General features: G+C 44.3%; 1 long non-coding RNA gene across 2 annotated transcripts; it reads left to right on the forward strand.

Annotated features, from left to right (window-relative positions):
• Window positions 1–233: 233 nt before the first annotated feature.
• LOC120894598 lies at window positions 234–14,676 on the forward strand. 2 transcript variants are annotated; one of them, XR_005738213.1, is made up of 4 exons: window positions 234–476; window positions 1,466–1,691; window positions 1,779–1,903; window positions 14,393–14,676. It is a non-coding gene; the product is annotated as an uncharacterized LOC120894598 (long non-coding RNA). The 2 variants fall into 2 exon arrangements; XR_005738212.1 differs by lacking the exon at window positions 14,393–14,676 and having other exon boundaries at window positions 1,779–2,132.
• The last annotated feature ends 2,914 nt before the right edge of the window (window positions 14,677–17,590 follow it).

The raw sequence follows: 17,590 nt of genomic DNA on the forward strand, positions 1-17,590 counted from the left end.
ATTAATAGCGTTAATCGAAATGCGCGTACATCATCTCTTTCTCTCCCTTTTCTCCTTCCCGAAGGCGGATTTTTGTTTGAATTTTGAAGTCGCCGTACATTTGTTTGCTTGTGTGGCTTTCTTTCTACCAGAGCCCGTTTGACCTTTTGTCGTTCGAGATCTGTGCCGTGCACGTGTTTCCATGATTTTCACGCACAACGATCCTAGTAGGTTCTGATTTTTGCACGCGCGTGTTCATCGTATCCCTTACGTGAGCGATTCGCATGGCTTCTCGATCAAATAACTTCGCAGAATCGTAACGTTGCGTTCAATCCGGTGAATCCTCCGGCCTGATTTCCAATCCCGTACGGGACGTTGTTGGTCCACGTGAAAGTGAAATGAAACCGGTTCTAAAGTGTGTCTGGGTGCGCTCCTTGTGCCCCCACCCCGTGTTTTGTGAAGTACCGCAAATGTGCTCCCAAAAAAAGCTGGGAAAGGTAAGTGCAGAGTCCCCCCGGGGTTTTTTGTTTTTGTTGGGTATATTCCGTCCCTTGCTTTGTGTTTCGGTTCGGCAACGAATGCATCCGGAAAGGGGGAAAAAGGAGACACAAGCAGCAGCAGCATGGGCCGTTTACTTTCGCCTTCTGCTTTTCCACCAGCTCCTCAAGTGGGTGATCAAACATTGAACAACGTGCGACATGTGTAAAATTATGTAAAACAGCCAAAAATTCCTATACTATGTGGTGCCGGGTTTTTGTTGTTCCGGGCGTCCCCAACACAGGTGGAACGGAAGCTCCGGCGTGGCTTTTGTCTCTATTTTTTGGAACCGATCGGAACAACCTTCGGAGAGTTTCAGCTACTAACACAGCTAACGAGATCGGTCTGTGTGTTTCTCTAATTTCCTACACCTCCTTTCACGGGCGCGCCGTTAGTCTGACCGTCGTCCGGTGCATTGATTTCGATGCCGGCGCATGACCGGCGGATCGGAAGTGGTGCTCATCCGGTGGGTGTCTTTTTCCTCGTTTGGTTCGCTGCCTGGTTGTCTTGCTTAATCATATCACATTAATGTGGCTGCTTGAAAGATGGACGGGGTTTTTTCCGGGGTGGTTAAAAGGGGACTTTTTACATTGAGACCACCCGAATCCCGACCGTCTACGTGAAGGGAGAGAAAGCGAAATGATCTGGGCCGAAGGTGCGCCCTACTGAAGGGATTGGCCTTCTCCTGGGCAGGGTGTCGGTAAGGCTCTACACAACTGAGATATGATAAAACACTGACCAGCGGAGCTGAAGCGGAACTGGTGTCACTGTTTTAGACCTCACTCCCCATGTGGTGGATGATGGCATTTGCGCGCGTGGGTTTTACATAACCTTCATTTAATAGAAGGACAATTGCCGTGGGTGTCAACGGAATGGGAAAGGTGTTTTAGTGATTTAGTTGTTAGTTCCAAACATACTTATTTGAATTGAGCTGTTTTACGGCAATTAGCGCGCTGAATTCGGATAATCCAACGATCTATCAAAGCCCAATGATTGGAGTGGAACGGACACATTAAAAACAACTCTTGGCAGTGACTTAGCTGGCTAGCTGGAAACAACCGAATCGAGAAGAGAATTGTAAGCAATCGGGATAGTTTGATGGTGAGACTAGTAGAAAGGATTTAAGAAGAAACATCGGAGAAGTTGTAGCTAAAAGTTAAGAGAAGGGCTTCAAGGTAAGCAAAGAGTCACTATATGTTATAACTTATTGTTATATCATACTTTTAACTTTTTTTTGACTATGTTCTTTCCCCTTTTACTAGTGGGCGGCCATCTTTGTGATCGAAAGAGTCAAATTCTATTAAATATTGCTCGGAAAGTGTCACGTGGGTCGCCAAATGGAGAAACTAAGCATACAAATGTGTGAAAGTCTTATGACATAGATGAGGTAAATAGAGTCGCATGCCTCCAGAAAGCCCCCTATTTCACCGATGATTACCCCGTATTAGCCGTAATTGAAGAAATTGATTTAATGGTTGTTTTTTTTCGTTTAAATTCGTTTTTTTTTATTGTAGCCATGTTTGCCCATTGGGTTCCATGGAGTATGCATTGGGTGATTATTACCTGTAACTTTAGTATTAAATTGTAGTTTATGTATATTGACTGATACTGAGATAGTTTGGTGACTTTATTAACAACTTATTGAATACAGCTTTAAAGCCAACCAATTGAAATCGTTTCTGGGTAATCTAAGGCAATGCAATCCTTTATTGGTAATTTTTGCTATCAACATCCGTGGAACTTTCAGTCACAAAGTTTGCTACTATTTGTTGGCACCTGATCGATGCGTTTACGTACCATCGTACAGCGTCTTCACCCCTCTGCAGTCGCTTTTGAGTGAACAAAATCACACCTGAACACTCAAGGCATCCAATGAAGGGGTAACGTCTATTTATTGTGACAATTTTTCCCAATATCTCCGAGTTTATTTGATTCAATCTGATCCAAAAATACATATCTACTTTGCACCCAAAAAGGACATTTTGTGAGCAAACGGATGATTAAATAATGACGATTAAGGGCAAGACTATTTGTATTTTTTACAGCTTATGTAACATTATGTTATTAGTAGAAATATAGTAGCTGTATAAGTGCCTAATGCAACTAAGTTTGGTTGTACACGGTGGACATGATGATGTCCCGTTCTTTACAATACAAAGTTCCTCTAATGTGATCTTCGTGATCTTGATGCAGACATGGTACGGAACCAAAATATTCAAAACTACTAAGCAATTTTGGCAGTTTTAGTTTATTGTAGTTTAGATTGTCTTCTAAGCATATCTCGACAATGGGAGTGTGTTGTTGTACAATGCTGTTCCCCTATCCTAAGTGATCTTCAGTGTTTGCATTTATCATCTGAACGAGCTACATAAAAACAATCCCTTCAGCATACTGCCCCTCCCCCTTTTGCAAGGCAATTGGGATTGGGCAAGCTAAAATTACACAAATCTACCACTCTGCATGACATTGAGATACACTACGCGCTGTGGTCAACAATTTTCCATTAGGGTCGTTGAAATTGTGCATTAAGGTGCTCGGCGCCAAAACCTACCTCCTGCTGCTGAGTGTATGTCCCGCCCCATGTTGTGCCCGCATCGTATGTGGGACGCATTTATTTGAGGCTTATTTAAATCATTAAGTAATTGCGCCCAACAAGGGGTAAGCAATAAATGTACAATTATGTTTGCTGATCGAGTGTGGCTAACCAGTTCGGCGCGGCTCGCATCGCTCCACGCGATCGAGACGATGCTTATCGAAGCATTGACCCTTTCCGGCTCGAGCAGTCGGATTCGTACACTCAACTGTCTTGGCTGAAGCTCCTCACAGTGATCGAGAGGGAATGTATCGATAGAGAAACCCACTATCCACCGATCGACAACGAGCTGGATGGAAAAAAACAACACTACTACTCGATCTTAGATTGAGTTTCACACGTACCAATGAAGCTGTAATTGGACCACTTCTGGTGCTAAGTTTTGTACCGCTTCGAGGCACCCCGGGCACACACTCCACTCCACAATCCATTAAACGCTTGATAAGTGCAATGTGTGAAAAATGTTCTTCCATTTGCTAAAACTTTAATGGAACCAGCGTCTTTCCGACTGCCGTTTGCCCAACCTCCGCCGAATTTGCGCGAGAGAAGTACCTTCTGTTTTTCCGCAATACACATTTCGAGACTCATCGTGCGCCTTTTTCCCCTCCTTGTCTCTCCCCCCCCCCTCTCTTGCAAGGTCTTTTCCCTCGTGGCTCGTGGCGGGCGATCGTATGGAAATCGTATTCGAGCTGATGGTACATTATTTGTGCGAGTTTGCACCGCCACACGCTCTGCAATACCCGCAAAACAGCCACCGTTGGCCGCGCTACGGTTGTTTGTCACTGTGTGAGCGGTCAATTGTTGTGGCCGGATTTGAAAATTGCGTTCGTTTCGTTTGCCACATGGAAAAGAATGGCGGCGATGCTGTTGCTTCTTCTAACACCTTGTCCTGGTAGGTTAATTAGAGCGCGGTTGCGATCGTGGCCACACGAATTCGATACGCATTCTCTCGTTCATTAGCCTTTCTCGTGGTGCGTATGTGTTGGCGACGCGTGACACGACCACAAGCGCAAACAAGCGACGAACCCTCCCGCGCATGCACGATCCGATGACCGGATCGTTATTGTGTTGTGCAGGGCGACCTTTCTTCCTTGGGAAAATGGTTGCCAATATGCTGCAGCCGGCCCGGCTGCATCTGGCACTGCACAACCGGCGAACCGGACAGCAGAGAAACCAACGAAACCACACTGTGCACTGTGGATTCATGTTTTCCCGTTTAACCCCTCGCCGTGTTCGTCTATTGGCCGATGGCATTGGGAATTGAATGCAAAATGTGTGCACGCTTGTCCAGTTGAGGATCGGCAAATATCGACCCAACAACAACAACAGTGGCCGCTACTTACCTTCGACCGCCGTTTTGTGATGATGATGCGTGTAATAAACAGTTATGGGTCCGTTTGCAGAAGGTCCGTATGCTTTGGTGCCGTTCGCGGTGGTTCGATTTTTTTCCCTTTTTCCGAGTGGATTGCACTTTCGGTTGCGTTTGGCAACAGCATTGATGAGCCCATTGCGAGTTGTGGTGCAAAGGCGACGCAGCAAACGGTTTCGGTTGTCGTTTGATTAAATTATTGCCCGTACTGCTGAAATTGATTGATTTTCCTGTAATGCTTAGGGTGAATAAGTGGGTTTGTTTAATTTAAATTCTTAATGGTGTTATTGGAGTGATGACTTGGAGTGATGGCTTGCTTGTTTTGAATACATTGGGTTTTGTTTTTTACTTTAGAGCTTATTAAGTCATGTTTAGGGTAAATAAATATAAAAAAGATAAAATTATTGTCAAGGATGGATAAGAAAAGGGGGCTATATATTAAGCCAGAATCCTTAAACTTGATTTTATATTACTAGATCTCAACTTGGATAAAAAACTGATCTAATTATTTATGCAAGAATCGGGGTATGATCATTTTCCAGGAACTTGGGATACTATGGCAGAAACTCAGAACTTTAAAATCAGATAGGATTAATTCCCACTCGGAATATCACTCAATATGAAGGACTGACTTTCCTATTGTGTGACTCTAATAAGTATAGAAAGCCTGTATTATGGAAACCCGCAAAATAAGAAAACCAATAAGAATGAGATAACATGACCAAAAGTTATCCTCAAAGTTGAAAATAAATACAAAAACAGGTCAAAATCAAGACAACTTTTTCATTTAGGATAGAAAAAGAGATATCTACTTCGTAAAAATAAAAACAGATGTAATACAAAAAGGGGGCCTGAGATTAAAAAAATGGCAAATATGTTGAGGCATAATTTGAAACTTGATAGTCTGGGAGTTTGAGTTTACGTAGACAAGGCGACATAGGATCCGTTAAAAAAACAAATAAAAATGCTGTTCAAATGTTGTGAACTTTACTGACATTGCGGAAGTCCCTGAAGAACTGTTGCATAACCCTGTAACCGAGGCAATATAACTAGTATGTATAATCAAAGCTTGTGCAATACTTCTTCTTCTTCTTTGGCTCAACAACCGATGTCGGTCAAGGCCTGCCTGTACCACTTGTGGGCTTGGCTTTCAGTGACTAATTGATTTCCCCTCATAGCAGGATAGTCAGTCCTACGTATGGCGGCACGGTCCATTTGGGGATTGAACCCATGACGGGCATGTTCTTAAGTCGTACGAGTTGACGACTGTACTACCTTGTGCAATACACTTGTGCAATACACTAGCCCTAAAAAGGATTAGATGTCTGCATCTCTCAATGCCTTCCCTCAAAATGTAGTGCTATCGTTTGTATAGGCGATCGGTAAGCTTACTAATGCGTAAAACTAAATTGGCCAGATGCAATTAATAATGCGTTATCTTGTTTAGACGCTTCACATCTATCCATAGTGCAGAGCTGCCGTTGCTTGTCAATGAATGGTTGACCCTTTCTGACACCGATCACCCAACGGATCGATGTAACCGAACGCACAAACGACGATGTAACCTATGATTAACTCTGTTTTGGTGCGAGCATTTGCTTCCATCACTGCACTGCAGCTTCTCTACCTCATAAGTGAAGATCCCTTTTCACGATCATTACCCGGTTAAGCAGAAGAAGACGGTTTCGCCACACGGGGTACGATCCCGGTCATAGGGCACAGCCACCGAGCCACGTCGGTAGTCACCCGCGGCAGTGGTAGCTCTGTTTACCGAGGAGCACACATGCTGATCAGCGATCGTTTAAAGGGGTTGTGTGGTTGCGCAGCTGCTCATCAGCTCCACCATTTGGAACCGTTCGTGCAACATTCTAATTTTTATTCGTCGTGTAAAATGTGCACCACCGCCACTAGCGCGCGGTACGAGTGAATGGCGATCACGCGTGAGTTGAGCAATTTTTTTTCTCAAACAAACATTCCTCACCAGGTACACCGAGGGGTTGGGGGGTGGGAGCTTTTCCGTGAGTCCATTAATGGGTAAGATGTGCCGCCGCAATTCTCAGTGGACTCCAAAAGTGTTCTGGTTTTGTTTCTGCCAGCATTAAGCCTCCAGACATTTGGCATTGAACGTCTTCGCCCGGTTCCCGGCAGCATACCGTGCGGCCCGATGTCGATGACTTTACGGTGACTGATGCGATCTGACCTTGCCCGTGCAGTGATCGGTCCCAGAAGTGGGACAGTTTATGTGAAACCTTCCTTCCGTTGGAACACTGCTTCGAACTTTGACTTATGAACTTACATATTTTTTTTTTCTTCCGAAGAATGAAAAAGGAACGGGTTTGGACAGCTAGGACACATTGATTGGCAGCAGCGTGTAAGCAGATTCAATCGGAAGCTGTCGTTTAAAGTAACGATGCGCAGTTTCCCAATGCTGCTGTAAGTACTCTCACCCTCTTTGTTATTACCGCGGCGTGTGGGACTCGCAGTTCTCAGTGTGCTTCTTCACAGCCGGTCAAATTATGACGCAGCTCGTTGGTAGCCTATTAATCAGAGCAAGGTCACCGTGCTCAAGCATAACAGCGCAGCGGTTCAATTTCGCTGCGATTCATTACAACACCGCCGTCGCCTTCAAAGCAAAGCCCAACATCGAGATGAACACACAAGCTCCGTTTTCTCCGTGGTGTACCCTTTTTTGTTAGACCCAATCATGGCTTATTAATCATGCCTCGCGCGCACCGTACACGGTTTCGGGCAATTATCCTTCGTCACAGAATGGCAGGGCTAACTCTTGCTGCCATTGCGTTACAATTTTTTGGTTCCGAATTGTTCCGCTCCATTTCCCTCATCCACTCAGCTACCCACGTAGAAGGAAAGAGGGTGTACACTACTCAGCCTGAAATAGGTAGCAGAAGCCGCGCATCGGATATCGTTTTTCTCATCGCAGACGAGCAAGATGGCTCGGGGTGTCATAAGCGGACCTTGTGGATCGTCCGCTCGAAAACAAATTGAATCTAACAAAAAAAGAGTAGAATATATCCGAGGCGAGGATGGATAGCCTTCACTCAGTAGGCTCACATGCAAATTCTGGTTCAAAGTTTTTTGGTCCATTGTGCAAATTTTTGAAATTGCAAATAAATTAATGCCACTGCAAATTGCCGGTATAGAAATCGAGCCCCCCGAAATGGAGCATAATCATGGCGGTTTAACAATCGAGGGGAAAAGATTGAGCAATTGTTGGTACGTTCGTGTAAAAAATTAGGGTATTATACAACACCAATAGCGTCAATTTTCTGTTGTTATAAATGGTGTGGATTTCAACAGTGATTAAAAGCAAATTTTGAATAATGATTGGACCAACAGGAAGTGTTCTAATTTCTACCGATCGATCTGCTCATTGTATATGACGTTCGGTGTACCTCAACTACATGTTGTTGCTGTTGTTGATCCTCTCCTGCATGCTTGTGGCGCTATTTTGGATTGGATTGGATCAAACATCGCTTCCTTTCGCGCTGTGCAATTGTTTCACCATCAATAAAGCCCACGGCAGAGCTTGGGGCGGCGGCAGAGCTTGACAGAGTACGATCAATCAAAATCGATTCTTTTCTGGCACCGCCCGTCTTGATCCAGTGCAGCCCAACGGTGTGAATGATTAATATTTGCACGCCTTGCGTCTAGCTCAGTGGAGTCGGCACTAAAAGCATCGGCCCATTCCTGACCTGGATAACCTGATAAATATTGGTTCAACTTATGATCTCAATCCTGAGGGGCCACCTTTTAACACAAACACACCGATCGAAAGTTGTGCCCGTGGTGAGGGGGACGGGGGACGGGGTGATGATTATGTGGGTTATATTTACCCCCCATCTCCCATCTTTGCATTATGGTTGAGAGTTTTCCGACAAAAGCTATTAAACCAGAACGGGGAAGTGTTGATGGTGGCAATAAATGCAAACCACAAACATAGACGACGCTCGTGTCGAATCGTTTGTTCGATCTGCGTGCGTTTGCTTTTAATTAAATATGCCAGTAAAGTGCAAGTTAAGGTGTGCATTTTTGGTTACCAGTTTTGATATGCAAACTATTGTGTTAAAGGTTAAAGGTCTGCGATAGCACGTGCTTTCAGCGCTCGCGCGCTCGTATTGCGCAATCTTGCTAGAAGCATCGTAAACATTAAAGTACGTTTACCAACCGGGGCAATAGACAACATCATCATCAACGCCACCGCTGCCGGTCGTTGTTGGATGTCGTTAGTTTGGAAAAACTGTACCACGGCACACGCTGTTTGGGGTTGGTTAGGGGGAAAATCAACCGAACGCCACCGTAGTTCCCCAACCTCCAGACCGCGCAATAAATCTCGCGCGTGTGCCCCATTCCCATTTGTCACCCGCCCGTGGTAAAGCGTTCGGGGTTCGTCTTCTACTGGCGCGTTTGAATCGCGTGCGAATCGTGTACCACCACGGGGAGAATGGTTTATGGGTACAATTAAAACCACAGTGGCAAACCGGCGCTGCTGTGACCGACTGGTTGTCGGTTTAAACGCGACGGCCCCGGCTCTACCCATCTTCTCCGAGACGGAGTGGTCCCACCGGTTCCTGTAACCAGTGTGTTGTCCTGCACGAGAGTGTGAAAACCTGTAGCTAGGTGACGAACGCCCGATGTCTGTCTAGCCCGATGGCTCCGGTTTTCCAGGCCTCTGTTACCTTTTATTTTCCTCACAATGGGAGTGCAGTGCCGCGTTTGCTTACGAAGATGACAAAACATGATGCAATGGTGCCGTCCACTTTATTGGTGGCAAGGAAACCACGGTTAACGGTCCCGGTTTCCCGAATCGAATCGGTTTTGACAGCAGCCGGCGCGCTGTTGCGCATGCGCGCTATTTACGCCGCGATCGCGTACGACCGCAAACGATCACTTTCATCACGTGCTGACAACAGCAGGCAGCAGGGATTGCGAAGGGAAAGGGCGTGTGCTCCTCCTACCGAAGTGGACCAGCAGTGGAAAGGGCAGTGCTTATCGTTTTCCAATGTGCGGTAATGCCGTGCGCATATTCTGCTTACACTACTTCAGCAGCAGGGCAGCAGCAGCAGCAGCAGCCCTATCGACCGGGTGACTGATGACACCTTTGAATGTGTGTGTGTGTGCTCACTGCGTTACACAACAGCTCCTCTTCGCTTAGAAAACACCTTTTCCTTTCCAAAAACTTCAAACAAAAACATAGAAAAAAAGAAGCTAACGCTCTCAGAGGTTCGTCGCTTCCCTTTTCCGACGATGGGGATGGTAGTAACGAAGCCATTTGTTCGCTTCATTCATTTGGCCATCTTTGGCGTGCTACTCAATCAGCTCGGTCGTTGCGGGTTGCTAAAACTTCGCTTGATTGATTGTAGAGGCTCCCTCCGGTGCATGTCAAGGGGAGGAAGAAAGGAGAGCCCGGTTAGCCGCGTGTCGATTAGTCGGAAGCATTAGGTGTCGCTACCATCACTTTCGCAGATGCTTCACCGCGGCCCACCGGCTGATGAATTCTTTTAATGATGCCTGGTGACTTTCGTCGTCTGCGTTGCCATTTGCCGCGATGGAATCTAATCCGTTCGGTTGGGTGAGCATCATGGGTCTTTTTTTGTGTGTGCCCTTTTTGTTGCTGTTGCTGGGGCTAGATGCGTATCCCGTATTCTGGTGCTTTTTATACTGCCATAATCTGCTGATCATTTGATTGACCGTTTAGCATTTCCGCCAGGTGCGTCTTTTTACCTTTGCCAGTGCGAAAGGAGAAATTTTGTTCGGGTGCTAAAATCGGGCGATGTTTTAGGGCCGGACGTTTACGCATCGATGGTGGTTTTTGATTTTCGCACAGCCCCGCCTGTGTTTCACCTGCGTTGTTGTGACATTAATTTTACGCATGTTACTACCTGCTGCGATATGCTAATTGTGGCCTTAAAACGGATACACCTGATAGGCTGATGAGAGAGGAAGCGTTTGCTGATAGCAGAGTAGCGACCTGTGCTTTGGGTTGTGTCGGAACGTGTTTAACCTTTCGATAAGGAGGATGTTTAAAGATTTGGTTAGGTGTTGAAATTATTTCATTTCTTTTGAAATGCTGATTTATCCGGGAAAACGTTTAATCTAAAACAACATCATGTAATTATTTGCAGATTATATTATTAGTTAATTAAAAATAGAGAATGTAATGGAGAATCTTCGGCCCGATTGTAATTATCAGTTAACTAACCATACGGCATCTTGTTATCTGTTGGGATTGATAGAAAACAACGCTCAATAACGTCATCGAGTGGATCGTAAATGTTAACAGGAGTATAAATAAGTTCTTGCGCTTTTCTTTGCGAAAATGGAAGTTTTTTTTGTGACAATTTGGTAATTCGACTCCTTCGACTAGAACCTACCATAAGCCGAAGGATCAATGTCTAGGCTACACAGCAGAGGGATACAACTTCCATTTTCAGTGTATTTTAGTACCTTTTTAGGGATGCTTTAGGAGCAGTTCCTCGAAAGTGAAATAACGGGGTTCGTCGCTTGTTGGTCATTTCCCACATCAGACTAAGTTCTCGACCTTTCTGATAATTTTGCTTGCTTTTAATCGATGGGAAATTGCTTGCTAATATACTTGAAGCGTACCGTGGTACAGTCGTCAACTCATATGAGTCAATAACCATGAGTTTAAGCCTAAAATGGACCGTCCTCTCGTAGCAAGAACTGACTACCCGGCAAAGTGGTATTGAGTAAGTCTCAAATGCCTGTATTAATTAATGCCTGGCTTGTCCGCGTTAGGAAGTTAGTGTTTGCATATTTTTAATAGTTAATTAGAGCTCTCCGCAAAAACACACTTTTTGTTACAAAATTGACCCTGTTTGAAGCTTCCAATTACAATGTTACAACCAACGTAGTGAAATTACTAGTAGTCGAAATGAATCTAATCTTAATCTTAGCGATAAGATCGTAACAAATAAGATCCTAAGAAGTAAATTAACCAAACCCTAATATTTTGAAAAAGCTTCCTGCAACATTGTCTACGATTTCTTTTATGTGACTCTTTTCTATAAAAGTTTGCTTGCCTTTGCTCTAAACCAACAGTTTCAATGATCCAAGGCTCATTTAACGTTTATTATGATGCAATAAAATATAGTTTAAGGTACATTGTTAATTTAACGATCCTAATATGCGACTGTTATCCTTCCATTATGGATGATCAACTAATAATAAAAGACATTCCGTGGAAATGTAAATGTCCGCTTAGACGAAACCCACGCATCTCGACCAAATCAAACGATCCTTCTCGGGGCTTGGTTTGCAATAATCGTAAAATGTGAGTACGGAATTCCGTTCCGTTTCACCCGCGCGCGCAGGAACACACAGCTCCCACGCACCCTTGATCGGTACGCAAAATGTTCGATAAATGACCTCCCGCGCCAAACCCTTTTCCAGCGATGCATAAATTACCAAAGGAAATGCGACATTTCCAGCCGGCCATGCCATCGGAGTTCGAAAGGTTCCGCCCCAAGTGCACACGCGCAGTGATTAATGCTATTCAGTTAATATTGATTTATGATTACGCCCATCTCCGGGCCGGACAATATCCGACATCTTTCCCATCCCGGTTCCGTTTCCCCGTGTTCCCCGGGCATGTTGGGATGATGGAACAAGGGATGGGAAAGGGTAAACAATCTAATCGACTAATACCCGGTGTGTGTGTGTGTGTGTGTGTGTGTGTTTGTGTTGAGTTTTCGGTTTCATTTTCGGTTTCATCTTAAACCGTCGGTGCCATATCGTTTCTATTGCGGTTTCCCGTTTCCGTCCCGTCACCAGCCACCGCAGAGGCGGCGCGCCGCAGAAGTCGCAGCAAAAATGCATAATTGATTACCCATTACAGGAGGGACGGATTTGGATGCCGCTCCTCTCCATCTGTTTGCGCCAGTCCAGCCAGTGTCGAAAGGGAAACGGTGCGACAGCGAGGACGGAACAGGTTAGAAAGGCATTGTGCCTGGTGTTGTTGTTGTTGTTGTTGTGTTTCAAATGCTGGAAATTGCGTAGTGTGTACAGCTTGGTTGGCGGACCGGTGGACGTTGCTCTTGCGATCGTTTATGATACTTGAATGATGCTTAAGGGCTGTTTGGAGCCGTGCACGGTGGCTAGAGGAGGGACGAACGAGATATGTTTTTTTGTCTCTTTTTTGTTGGTGAATGTCGATCGCGTATGACGCATTGAAATCTGTGTCTTATGGGCGACTTTTTATTCCAGCGCACTCACATGTGCAATGTAATTTAAAAGCATGTCAATCACGCATTAGATTTAGTTTTTCCCTCTAAACGCCGGAACATTCACTTTTCTCGCCCATAAAAGCGGGCGGTATATCTTTTTACACAACAACACGTGAGATAAAAATTCCCAAACTCCCATATGATTGATTGGAACGATTTGATTTGCAATCAGTTCCACTTATAGCGTTCCGTGAGCGGTTCCGTTGCTCGTCGTTGCTGGAATGTCGTTGCGAGAAGGAGTTGATTGCATAATTGTGGGAAAACGCCGACGAATGTTTGCAATTCCTGGGACCTTGGGATTCACAGGGTGAAATGGTCGGCGTTCGGTTTTCTCGCAGCAGGAGAAATGGCCAGACGAAATGGCCGCTCACGGGTGCAACTGTTGCCGCACTGTTGATGAATGAAATCGTCCTCTTTGGACGAGTCAGCCGCGAGATGATAAAATATATTGGCAAGCAACAGAAGGGGGGAGCCTATCCACCTGCATTCCATCCAAGCTAATGGTTACGGTTGGTGGTTGGTGGTGGAGGATGATGATGATCAAATATTTAAGCATCCGGACGGAGCGGAAAGCTTCAGCGGTTTCTTCTGTTCCGCGACGAAACTGGCCGATGTTTAATCGATTTCAACTTTCTCTGGCTCTGGCTCTGGTGGTGCTGAGTTTCGGTCAAAACAAAATGCTGCTATCTGTCGTTGCTGCTGTTGTTTTCGATAGATCTGTTTCACTGTCGCCAGTTGCTAGCTTTGCTAATGCTCATCGTTACATCTTTTTTTTCTGCCAGAAAGATTGCACTACATGATCACTAATCGGTTTGGTATAATTACTGTCATTAAATATAATTTCAAACCAGCTTTATTTTGTATCTTTTAACTTAGAGTGTACATGTAAGATTCGTTTCCACTTGCTACGAAGACAAGAAACGTATATTATTGTTTAATCCATCAGATAGCATTTTTGAAAATCACTCAAAAGTAACTGATAATTCGATAGTATCCAGGTAGCTGTTATGTTACAACATTTTGTATCACGAATTGCATACTTTCAGGAATATACACCCAAATTTATTTCAATTTTTACCTTTATGATGATATTTTGTATCACGAATTGCATACTTTTAGGAGTAATATTCAAACATGCCTTCAATTGCATTTGAAACATTGCTTCTGCTTTCATGATTATATTTTGTATCACAAATTGCATACTTTTGGGAGTTGAATAAAATAAATCCAATTCTACTGTAAGATTTAGTTAGATTTCCCAAATTAGATGTTACTTTTTGTTGTTGTTCAACAGATGCTCATACCGATGTTACATGAACTATAACTTTCCTGTGCTGTTTCGGCCGCAGTAATCTATTTTACGAGCACTGGTTAAAACTGCATTTAAAACACAATATTTAACAGGCAACAGCGAGAAGCCGTTGCTATCCTTAGGAGGTAAAACCCTCTCATTTGCATCGTTTACCTTTCGTGTGACGTACATAACAAATCTAAACAAAAAGAGACTTCAGTGGAAAGTTCCCTCTCATTACGGTTACGTTCGCCTCGTAGTAGCATCAAAAAACAAAGCAGCATCCCATCCGCACCGCCCGCGTCTTATCCATTCAGCTAAGATAAGCTGTGCCTTGTCAAGCATATCATCTTTTGCAGATGCGCCGTTGGAACGAGCCATGGAAAACCGTTTCGCTGAAAAAGCGGGTTAAGGATGCATTCGCCAGCACCACCACACACCACCACCACGACGACGCATAGCCAACAACAGCAGCAAGATCTTATCCGAAACCGAACTGTCGGGCACTCTCCCGGACCACTTAGTAGCCGAAGCCAAGGCGCGGACGCCTTTGATTGGATCAACCTGTGTCTGGGCGGGGTGAGTTTTACCGGCTGATGATAGTCTTCTTGAATGTGGTTCAGTTGCTGGAGTAGGGAAAGGGACGGAGCTAATACTAGGAGGGAATTTTCTCCGCTTTTCTACTGCCCACACGATGGCCAAGATGGTGGGGCATGAGGGGAGGGGGACGGCACGGAATGGCTTTTTAGTTGTACTTCGATTAGGTATGATTATGAAAGCGGACCGTTTTGTCGTGGTGAGATGTTTTCTTCTTCTTCTTCTTCATCTTCTGTTGTTCGGGCCGATCCTCGCGCGAATGGGATGGAGCGGAACTGGCCGAAATCAAAAGGCGGAAAATCGATATTGGAAAGGTGCTTTTAGTTGTTGGAAGGGTTGCGGGTTCGACCAGCTATCGGTGGCGGGCAGGAATTCCGATCAATGGAATTCGGATTGGAACGTCGAGCGTGGGGGGGACGTGGACGTTTGCGGTTTGCGTGCTAAGGGCGATCGTGAAAAATGTATTCAAAATTTAGCTTCTAATAAGGGTCGTTTGAACATTGAAATGCAATGCGATGCGAAGTTCAACGGAGGAGATAACGATTGCTTTTACATAATTTTATTTATGTAATTCGCTATAAAATATGCATTTGCTTAGAACGTTATTGTGCAAATCGAAAATGTAACAGAATGACTGCTTCTAAATATTGGGTACTGACAATCCTTAAAAGTGTAAATTTTATACTTATTACTAAATATTGCTAATGTAAAACAAATAGTTAAAATTACCTATTTGTATTCAACTCAATCGACATTATTATGTTAAACAAACTAATTTGTAGCCGTGAAATGTCCATCACCTACTACAAAACCTGCCGCTTTGAAGCGTGAAACTCATCATCTTTCAATTTTCCCATCGTTAGGCGTATAATATTTCCTGCGACCTAATTGCTCACTTGCATAACCGACAAAGCCAAAGTCTGCTGCCCGCTGCCGCTAACGATCATCCCCAACCACCCCCCATTAGCCTGCTAGATATACATCCTGGATCGGGTCGGCATGCTTACCGAACCGTGAGGTGGTAAGTAATATATTGAATTAGAAGTGTCGATGCGACCGCCACCAGTTTTACGGACTAATAGTAGCCCTCGGCGAAGCGTATAATGCAATGGTTTTAAAATAATCATGTTCAAACGGTGGCACAAAGACAACGCTCCATTAAACTGGGTGGATCTTGTGGGTGGCACACACCGAGAGGTGGCACCTTTTGGAGGTGCGGTATATGATTGGAACTGTACAAACCAGTAGCACTGTACAAGGAACGCTGACTTTCTGCGCCATTGGGCACATATTGAGAAATATCACACACGTTAAACTGTTTTAAAATATTAAAGCTGTTGAATTTGAGTCTGATATTAAATTATTTTTTAAACTAAAGTACTAGAACTATATGATTTCGTCTAAAAAATCTCCTAAAAATATGTGTCGTTGAGCACGCGGACCTCTCTTAGCCATCTGCACATTTCAAAACAACAGTTTAAATTTGTACCAATCTTTAATGCAACCCCCTGGCGTTTACATTTTGTGCACCAAAATCAGATTAACCGCGGTCCTTTCCGACTGGCTGTCATCAATGTTGATGTGCCCGCTAGCTTTTCCCTTCCGAGTTCATGCCCTTATAAATAATTCAGCAGCCGCTCGCCCGGAAGGAAGTTTTTGTCCATGTTCCACCCACCGACTGTGGACACCTTTGGACACAGGCGCGTATGTTTTAATTTTCGCACACGTCAGTTGGGCCAGCTCGTTGCGCTTATCGTTTTGCTTTGATCTTTGCGACTGATTGACTTGTCCGTGGTTTCTTTACTGATTTTATTTTTTGCGTGGTTTAAAGAGGACTCGCTTGTTAGGTAAGCGGCGCAGCAAGCGTTTTATTGTTGCATTGCGCAATTTGGTGTGCAGTCTAGTTAACAAAGATTGAAGATAAAGTCTAATTTCGATGTTCGGATCATTCGCCCTGCTAGTCTCATGGAAACTCCTTAACTAGTAGAATAACGCACACAAAAGTACCTCTTTTTTGCAAGCGTGTCGATCACACCCGGACAAAGGTGAGCTCGGGTTGAATGGAATGTTTAATTGAACTGCTTTGTTTGGTTATTGATTGAAGGCGCTGGTTCGATAATGCATTATAGCGCACGTTAACTGGATCGTTACATTGGGGCAGCAAACAACAAAAAAGGAAAGAAAAGCTCTAACGTACGCGACACAGGAAATAGAAAATAATTTGGCACTCGTTAACACAGAGGGCTCATAAAACTAAGTCACCGACCGGCGTCACTGCTTGGCAAAATGACCAAAATGTGGAGGAAGCTTTTTTGTTGTTGTTGAGAGACATAAAACCCCTGGATGGTGAAAACCTAGAGAGAAAGGTAACGTGTGTGCTTTTGCTAGGGTGCGGCCGGCCGGCCGGCTTTATATTTCCGATCCGCGTGTTACCGAACACCGCGAGATCGAGCGATTGTGCGGATTCCTTTCGGTTCCAATACCGAAAGCACACCACGCACCTCTATGAAGTTGATTAACGGCATCAATGAAAGGAAAAGTGGTGTTTGCTGCTGCCTAGGCTTTGAAATGTGAGTTGGAAAAAAGCTATTCTATGCAGGGGATTTGTTTAGAGTGGAAAAAGAGGAAATAAATTGTGGAAAATGTGAACAAAACTAAGCAGGATGAAGGAGAACAAGACAAGTAAATGAGAAATTTGAAGGAAGGAAATATTCAGAGGGAGTGCTCATTGATATTTTTGGCAAACTAGAAATGCATTCGAAAAGGAAAACCTCAAATCCCACCTATTGCATCAATTTTTGTCTTTCTTGCAAAGTAAAGCACAAATCAAATTAAAGATACATTCTTATTTGAAAAAAAAAAACAAACAAGTAACAGCCGAAGCCAGCTAAAACTAAATTGATTTAATATTAAACACGATGTGCAATGAATGATAAAAGTCAACAGATAAGTTTATAGCT

The sequence above is a fragment of the Anopheles arabiensis genome, chromosome 2 (genome assembly GCF_016920715.1).
Source record: "Anopheles arabiensis isolate DONGOLA chromosome 2, AaraD3, whole genome shotgun sequence".
Classification (NCBI taxonomy): Eukaryota; Metazoa; Arthropoda; class Insecta; order Diptera; family Culicidae; genus Anopheles; species Anopheles arabiensis.